Source organism: Azolla caroliniana, unplaced genomic scaffold, assembly GCF_043228905.1.
Source record: "Azolla caroliniana isolate FFs.n. ecotype wild unplaced genomic scaffold, voAzoCaro1.0.p SCAF_12, whole genome shotgun sequence".
Taxonomy (NCBI): Eukaryota; Viridiplantae; Streptophyta; class Polypodiopsida; order Salviniales; family Salviniaceae; genus Azolla; species Azolla caroliniana.
The window spans coordinates 13,473,545-13,482,148 of NW_028230447.1; the positions used below are offsets into that span (position 1 = coordinate 13,473,545).

The 8,604-nt window shown below is 38.6% G+C and overlaps 1 pseudogene across 1 annotated transcript; it reads right to left on the reverse strand.

The window, feature by feature from the left end:
* Nucleotides 1-5,755: 5,755 nt before the first annotated feature.
* LOC147857152 (LRR receptor-like serine/threonine-protein kinase FEI 1) lies at nucleotides 5,756-8,400 on the reverse strand (annotated as a pseudogene). Its single transcript, XR_015530569.1, has 8 exons — nucleotides 8,249-8,400; nucleotides 8,078-8,149; nucleotides 7,836-7,946; nucleotides 7,503-7,677; nucleotides 6,866-7,200; nucleotides 6,539-6,782; nucleotides 6,311-6,444; nucleotides 5,756-6,112 (listed from the first exon to the last, which is right to left on the reverse strand). The product of XR_015530569.1 is annotated as an LRR receptor-like serine/threonine-protein kinase FEI 1 (transcript).
* Between the last annotated feature and the right edge of the window lie 204 nt (nucleotides 8,401-8,604).

The following is an 8,604-nucleotide window of genomic DNA, read 5'->3' on the forward strand; positions in this document are numbered from 1 at the left end:
AGACGGTAGAAGAAAGGGAGTTCGCTCTAATGAAGGTCCAGACGGCCGAAAATGGATCAGATATGTTGACTAAAGTGTTACCAGCCGAAAAGCTGAGCGCGTGCCAACGGAAGATTGGATTGGTGCAGTACCCCATGCCGGAGTGAAGGGGGAGTTTGTTAGGAAACGATCGAGATTTTCTGTTGGAAGTGAGCTCACCATGCTTCTGTCCATATCTTCCTTCTTGTTATTTACCGGGTGTCAGGGTTTGTTTGTGAGCGTCACTCGTCAGCAGTAGAGGATTCTCAACCCTCACGCTCTGATACCGTGTAAAAGTTATTATGCAGAAGCTTAGATAAATCGGCTCAGCCGGATAACAACAGTAAAACAGAAATGAAGGTTTAATGGAAGCTTAAGAATACACAGTACACAAGAGAGACAAAAAGAGAGCGGAATAACATAAGCTCAATTCAAAAATAATAACTCTATACATACAAATGTACTATAGAACACTTTTTATACAAATCCTTATAAGTATGTAAAAAAAGTTTATTTTTGGGACAAAAGGTTATTTTATCGGAAAAATGTTATTTTTTGGGAAAAAAAAGGTTAGTAAAAAAATTTGTTTTAACTTAAAACTTCAAACATTAAAATCAAACCTATAGTTTATACTCTTAGAGTATTTAATAAAGGTGATTGTTTAAAATCAACATAACTATCTCACAAAGATAATGAAATACATAAACTAAATATCATGTTAATTTTTTTTACTAATAAGTATGTAAAAAAGGTTTTTTTTTTTTTGGGGGGGGGGGGGGGAAGGAGGGTATTTTTTTGGAAAAAAACTGAGGTTTTGTTTAGAAAAAAAGTGGTTATTGTTTTGGAAAAAAGGTTATTTTTTGGGGAAAAAAAGGCTAGTAAAATTTTTAGTTTTAACTTAAAACATTAAGATCAAACTTATATGTTGATGGGCAGAATGGGAGTGAAAGATGCTTGGTATGTACTAAAATAGCCTCGAGCTCGCTAATCTTCTCAAGAGCACGTTGCAATATAAATGGTTTTCCTATGTCTCGCATAGACAGAATCTACATAAGCTCGGAACTGGAAAAATATGGCAACAATATTGAAGTCATCGCAGGTTCGGCTTTCTCTGATCATATGCTGGTTAAGATTATGTTGGTCGACCAGAGGAGGCAAAAAAGGGACTGCAACATGAGGATCAACCGTAAACTTTTTGAGGATGCGGAGGTGGGAAGGAAGATAAGTAGTATATGGGAAAGTAAGCCAGCTAGTTGTGGTGCACTTGATAAACTTCGAGGAAAGATTATTGAAACTTCAATGTATTTGTATGAAGAGACTAAAAATAGAATTGGGAGGTCTAAGGAAAGAGAAGTGAGATTAAGAAGATTGATATCGGCTGCCCAACGAATGCTTCAGAAAAATCCCAACTATCATTGGTCTAGAGCAGGTCTTGAGGCTGCTAAAGAAACATTACAACGGTTGATTGTGTCTAGAAACAAGATGTTATTCAGGAGTTCAACAACGTGGTGGAGCACGAATGGGGATAAGGTGAACCAACATTTTTTTAAGTAGAAAAAGCACAACAAATTTTTGAGGGTCTTCTCGTTCAAGATGTGTTCTCATGGATGTCATGCATGGTTGGGTATGCTCGGCTAGGAGAAACTGAAAAAGTTTGTTGTCTGTTTGAACAAATGCTAGGTGGGTGTGAAACCAGATCCTGTTTGTCATGTTCAATCCATGTGTTTGTGCGGGCCTTTTTGAGTTCTTTGACCTATGTCTTAATGTCCCATGTATGTGCCGATGGCAAATGAGTAATTAAACACAAGATATATATTTGAATCAACATGCTACATTTATAGCCATAGGGATTTGGCATAATGGTTTAGGGTTCAACCTTATTAAGTCAATTCTTGGAATTCAATTCTTGTCAATGCCCATGCAACATTGCAATCAACCACACATTATTCTCTTAAACATGCCACACTTAGGTTTGTTCAATGGTTATGCCACCCATAATCTATGGTCATCATTAAAAATGTACACGTGAGTGTATATTATTGTTTCAATAGTTCATCCAAGGAGTGAGCACCAAATATTTGGGTTTCCAAATTGGTTTCAACATACCGCCGGAGACTATGATTGCACCCATTATCCATTCCATTAGACAAAAGTTGATACATTGGAGCTCGAAAAAACTGTCGCTAGCGAGTCGCATCATAGTGGCAAACCAAGTACTACTCCCAACAGCATGGTACAGTTTATCATGTTGGACAATCTCCAAGGAAAGTATACATCAGATTCAACGACTGGTCCACAACCACATTTGGTCTGGTAAGGAAGACCATGTAGCTCGCGCCAAGGTGGCATGGCCTATACTCACAACGCCTAAGTCGAGAGGGGGGTTGGGTCTTATTGATCCCCTTTCACAATCGAAAGCCTTACTTGCCAAATTTGTGGTGCAAGGACTCCAACCAGGAAATGACTGTTGGAAAATGCTACTGCGGTTACGTTTCGCTTTCTTTAGGCCACGAAAAGGGGTCAATTGGGCCACCCAAACGGGATGGATTCTAAACATGGATCTCAAACCTAGTTTCTCCCGCCAATTGGAGGATAGATTCAGTGCATCCATGTGGAAGGCATGGTGTGACATTTGTCGAGGGCTCAAGTGTGATCAACCGAGATCCGAACCTACCTAGCTCAGTCAACGTATCCTATGGAACCCATGTATCAAGGATGAATCTAATCAACTACCGGGATCACGTAAGGGGTTGTCATGGGGATACATTGTAGAAGGTCCAGGAAAAAGTATAGAATGTTGGCGATAGTTTATGTCACTACCACTACAAGATCAGGCCAACATACTCCATGGAATCAGGGGCGGATGGACTATGAGATTGGCAATCATTAACACTCTTTTGATTAGGGAATTTGCTACTCAAAGGACGACAATGGAGAAATGGATAGGCCACAAGGAGGAGGAATCTCTGATCTCAAGAGGTAGGGGACCACTAGACAGGCTCGAAGGCTCTGAATTGCGAGACACTAAGACACCAACACAGAATAACGCAATTCAAGTACTCGCGTATACTGGTCATAAATGGATTGTAGATCCTGATCCGATCAAAGTACAACCCGATTGGCACATATATACTCATGAAAACACATGGTTACGTAAGGTCAGTTGGGACCCTTTGCAATGGACATGACGTGATCCTTACGCGGGGCAAGGAAGCAAACCCATCCCTTTCTTCCAATTCACAACTAGATTGGGTCGCCACATTCTAGCTGCTCAAACCGCCCGAGAGCCGGCTGCTGTGAAGGTCTAGCACACATTTCAAGTTCCTCCCACAATAATCACCAAGTTTTGGCAGAAAATCTGGAAACAAACAACACATGAGGCGAATTACCACATTCCAATGGCTATTAATACATAAGTCCCTACTGGTGGGAGCATGGCAACGTGGGCACCTTAGCTCTCCTAATTGTGTAGAGTGCCCACATGCAGTAGAATAAATACGACACGCTCTGTGGGACTACCCAACGTCCAATTGAATATGGCGAGGGGTTGGCTACTTGATGCAATTATGCCAGGTGCAAAGCTCAATCAAGTGGGGAAATATATGTTGACTATCATGGCAGACCGCAGTTGGCAGATACGAGCATTAGGAGGAGGGGATGACTTTGGTGATAAAAGCACAAGAGGTCTTTTTCTCCTCTAGCGACAATGTCCACTCCACTCCTCTTAATGACAAATCTCAAGAGGTGTTGGAATTGGTCAACCCAATAACTCTTTGGATTCTATGGAAACAACGGTGTAGATGAGTCTTCTCCAACCAAACCGCGCATCCAACAGGTTACTGCAAGAGATATGGAGTGAAATTGTAGCCACTCTAAAGATCCAATATGATGGCCTCAAGGGCGGCTCCGATGGAGTTGAAAGACAACGAATAGCCTTCATGCAACAATGGTCGTCCTCTCCCTTTCTTGAGTCAGTGGGCATCCACATAAGATGGAACTATTGCATCCATACAAGGATTTGTACATAATCATCTCATTTGTAAAATTTTATAACTAATGGAAGGAGTTTTTTTTTGGAGAAAAAAAATAAAAAAATAGTTCATCCCTAATTACGGGAGGCTATAGAGGAGATCCTACATCGATACACAATATATCGACAAGATGTATGTACTATACAGAGAGAGAAGTTTGTTTCATAAGCAATAGCTTTACTCACTCCATTATTGTTAATTGTGCTATCTTACAATCTCTCATGTGATATTTCCCCTTGTTTTCTTGTCCTAAACCCTTTCACTTAAAGATCTCGAGAATTTACAATTTAATTTTCAATCCATTAATAGGGCCAAATCTCCTCATCAGCTTATATAGGTGTAAAGCTAAACTTTGTGCTCAGAAAAAGCGTTTAGGCATCTAGGGCATTTGGTCTTGTAAGTTGTCGCTCGTGGCTTTCCCACAAACTAGGTCGTGGTGCTATTTCTAGCTTCTAAAGGTCATAATTTAGGAAATGACTAGTGTTAAGTGTACTCTTATGATTGTTGTGATGTTTTAATATTATTAAACTCTCACTATTAAAGTGCATTGTTTCAATACGTCATTGAATATTAACAACCCATTGAGATTTTGTTTCATATTAATTTGCATGGTCAAGGCCAAGTAAATGCCATTCTAGGTATACGGTGGCCTCATACTTACAAATCAAAATGTTGAGAAACTAATTAATCACATCAAAAAGATATGTTGGTCTTACGTGAATTAGAAAGTATTTATTTGTGTAGCATGTTATACTCATAGCATCTATGTCTCATCAACATATGATTGGTGGCCATATTTTAAAAGCTTTTGAATATATACAAAGTTGATATGCTCAAGAGCATTCAAGACTTGTGTGTTATATGCATACCCTTAAGGACTAAATTTTAAGCTAATTTTAATGGTTTAATGGTGTTTAACAACTATAGTGATCATCCCAAATCGAAGGACAAGTGGAAAACAAAATACCATACTAGTGGCAAGCATAAAAACCATCATTGTCACATTATACGTTTGACAAATTGAACTAAAATAAGAGATCTTTGTGTCACCATAGAGCCTCAACATCTCAAGATGTTGTAATGAAGGGGATAGTTAATCCCCTTTATATAGCCCTACAACTTAGGATCCAAGACCACCACGTGTTACTTCTTTTTAAGGATCCTAATAGCATTAAAATTTGCTTGAAATTGCTTTAGATTTATGACTATAACATACTCCCCATTTCCCTATGGAATATGCAATACCATCTATACCCATCATTTACATGAAATTGATCATGGCTCAATGTGCTCGAAACCTCTAAATCCATCATCTCAATGAAAATTAACATTAATAGAGGCCAATGACTAAAGGCTCTAATTAAAGTATATTCAATTCAAATATCCCACTAAGAAAACTCTCCTTAAAATGTATCCAATTAGAGTATAGAGCTGTTATAAGCAAACACTAATAAAGGGAGATATGGTTCCCATTTTGAAAGCTTCTTCGCTAATACCAACGAATATTACCTCACCTTTTTTCTTAATATAAAAATTTAATGCTTATCATTCGTATGTCGATTTGTAATATCACATTGTACCATTGACCATGGCACATGTTTTGACATCTATCTTTGATATAGACACTTTCCCTCATAATTGATCTCCTATGATCCTTGAATATGATACCCTAAGTAGACATTTATTGGCTATCAAAATCAAAGCAATACACCAATGTACACAACATATTTGCTAATAAAATGGTGGGTATTTACCCATCGTCTAAAGAATGCATCCATTGTGTCTAAATGGAGAATTGTGTGTGAGTGGTTTTTGAGTTGAAATGTACAAAATTGACCAGCCTTAATCTGAATTGGATTCATAAAAATCGCTCTCAAGCACGGTGAGGTACTTTCGGCCTCCAACATTTTGACAACCATGTGCATTGTTGGTCTTTCATATGGTATAGAATGTATGCACATAATTGCAATGGACAGCACTACGTCGAGCCTCTTGGTAAATGGCAGTTCACATGATGGATCGATAATGTCTTTCAATCTCTTCTCCTTTAGAAGAGTATTGGCCTATACCAAGCAAAGTACACATATGTTAATACTTGTATCCATCAAGCACAATATGTATATGTTTGTGTACATACATATGTCAATACTTGTAACTCAACCAGGATATGTATATATGTGTGATGTCAATACTCGTAACCATCAAGCACAGTACGTATATATATGTGTTGTGTGAATGAAGAATGAACCTCATCCACTCACCCATCCAACAATATTGAGTCCTTTCTCTACAAATGAAGAGTCTGTTGGACGTTTGCCATTCAAGAGCTCGAGTAAAACCACCCCAAAGCCATATACATCACCTTTCTCAGTAGCTCTTCCGTGTTGTAAATATTCTGTAAACAAATTTGGGGGACATTGTATATATACATGTAATTTTAACTTTTGCATGTAACAAACGTGTAATTGGAAGGTAATCATCATCGTTACCTGGAGCCAAATAACCAAATGTTCCAGAAACAACTGTCGTTACATGTGAATCATCTTCCTTCAAAAGCTTGGCTAGTCCGAAGTCCGATACATAAGGCTCAAGATTCTGTCCTAGGAAGGATATTGCTGGACTTCACATCACGATGTATTATCCGCGGCCAGCTGTCGTGATGCAAATATGCTAATCCCCGTACCGCTCCAAGAGCGATTTTCATCCTGACCCCCCAAGAAATAGTTGTTTCACCTGTAGTTGTCCCTAAGAATGAGTAAGTAAAAAAATAATCATTCTAAGAGTCATGTCCATGAAGGAAGCCTAGATTAACTTACCATGAAGAACTTCATCTAGGCGTCCTCCAACTAGATAATCGTAGATAAGCCATTGTGCGGACGGTGCATTGCAGTAATCTCATAAATTAACCAGATTTCGGTGTTTGATAATACCCAAGACCTCCAATTTCCTTTCAAAAGCTTTATCTGAACTATAATATGGTGTTTCTCTATTTTCTTGACAGTGAACACACTACCATCATCCATTACAAGCCTATAGACAGTTCCAGACCCGCCATAGCCAATCGCATTGCTCTCCACAATCATGTCTATCCTTCTTGCTATTTCTTTGGATGTGTATGGTAGATCCCCGTGGAAGACGACGACTGTAGGAGCTGAAAATATTGCAAGTAAGAATAGGTCAGATATTCCAAGGGTAAACAAGAGACTGTGAAGGCAAATGTGATGCATTGCCACTTGTTTGTAACATTTAGAGACCTATGAAAGAGATGGGATGATTAGACATTCTCGTCTGTTTTGGAAAAAATGTAAATTGAAAGAAAAAGTATGCGGCCTTTACTAAAGTGTTACCAAATTTGGCAAAAAAGTACATAATATAAGGGGCAAAAAACAAACAATTGAATATAAGTAACTGGAATCTATATTCCATAAGTTTTTCCTTGTGAAAAGAGAGTACCAATGATGTTTTCGATTGGGTCGAAACTAGAACAAGGCTTGGACTTCTTCCAGAACTTATGATACAGAAAGCATCCCCAAAAGCACATCAACGCAACTAAGAGTGAGACGCCCACAGTGCCCAACTGCACTGACAAGGAGCTCAGTTGGATAATGTCGGGTTTTTCTTGGAAGGCCTGCAATGCAAGAAAAAAGATGTATTATGATGCATCAATCCATATTAGATCCAAATCAAATGCATTATTAGGAACTGGTGGGGACCATAATAATAAAAGCTTCATTGTGTCAAAAAATCATGCTGCAAACAAAAATCAGAAAAAAAAGAGGAACACACTTGAAGGTGGAATACCCTCGTTGATTGGTGTTATGAAAGAGTGAAAACTTGAATCAGTAGGCCCCTGTGGCTCACTCACACAGATTGCGCTGACTCAGATTTCCAACAAATCTGCGAAAAAACCATTAATATGCTTTTTGCACACAAGTCACCAAAAAGACGAATAATTAAACTTTTTCCCAAATCTGGTTTAAAGAATGCGTCAGGTTTTTTGTTAAGTTCCTTAGATTTCAGATACTTACGATTCTATCCGGAATCTACTTAGAGCACCACCTTCTGGGATCTCACCAGTCGGAAAGTTTGTTGACACATTGCTGGAAAACATAATGTAACATATTGTATATAAATTTATTAACAAATCTAGATAGATTCAACATATTCTATTATTTCAATCAATATTTCCACAGACTTACAAGATGATAAGCTTTTGAAGGTTCCCAAGAGACTGAGGTATTTTCCCATCATCAAGGGAATTGCTGGAAAGATCCCTATTTAGAAAATATGGAAATACAAGGCAAGATTGACTTATCTGCCCACCCCACCACATAAAATCATTATCGGCCATTTCCGTTCGCTCTTCAATCAGCTATCGATTTTGCCGAGTATTATCTCAGCCGACTGGCTCGGATTCAATTTCAATCGAATCGGCTTCTACTCGATTCAGCCGAGCTTTGACTCGGTTCAATTCAGTAGTTGCTCTGTATCATGCTAGAGATAGGATACACAATCGATGTGGTTAGCCGAAATATGAGCAACTCCGGAAGAGAGC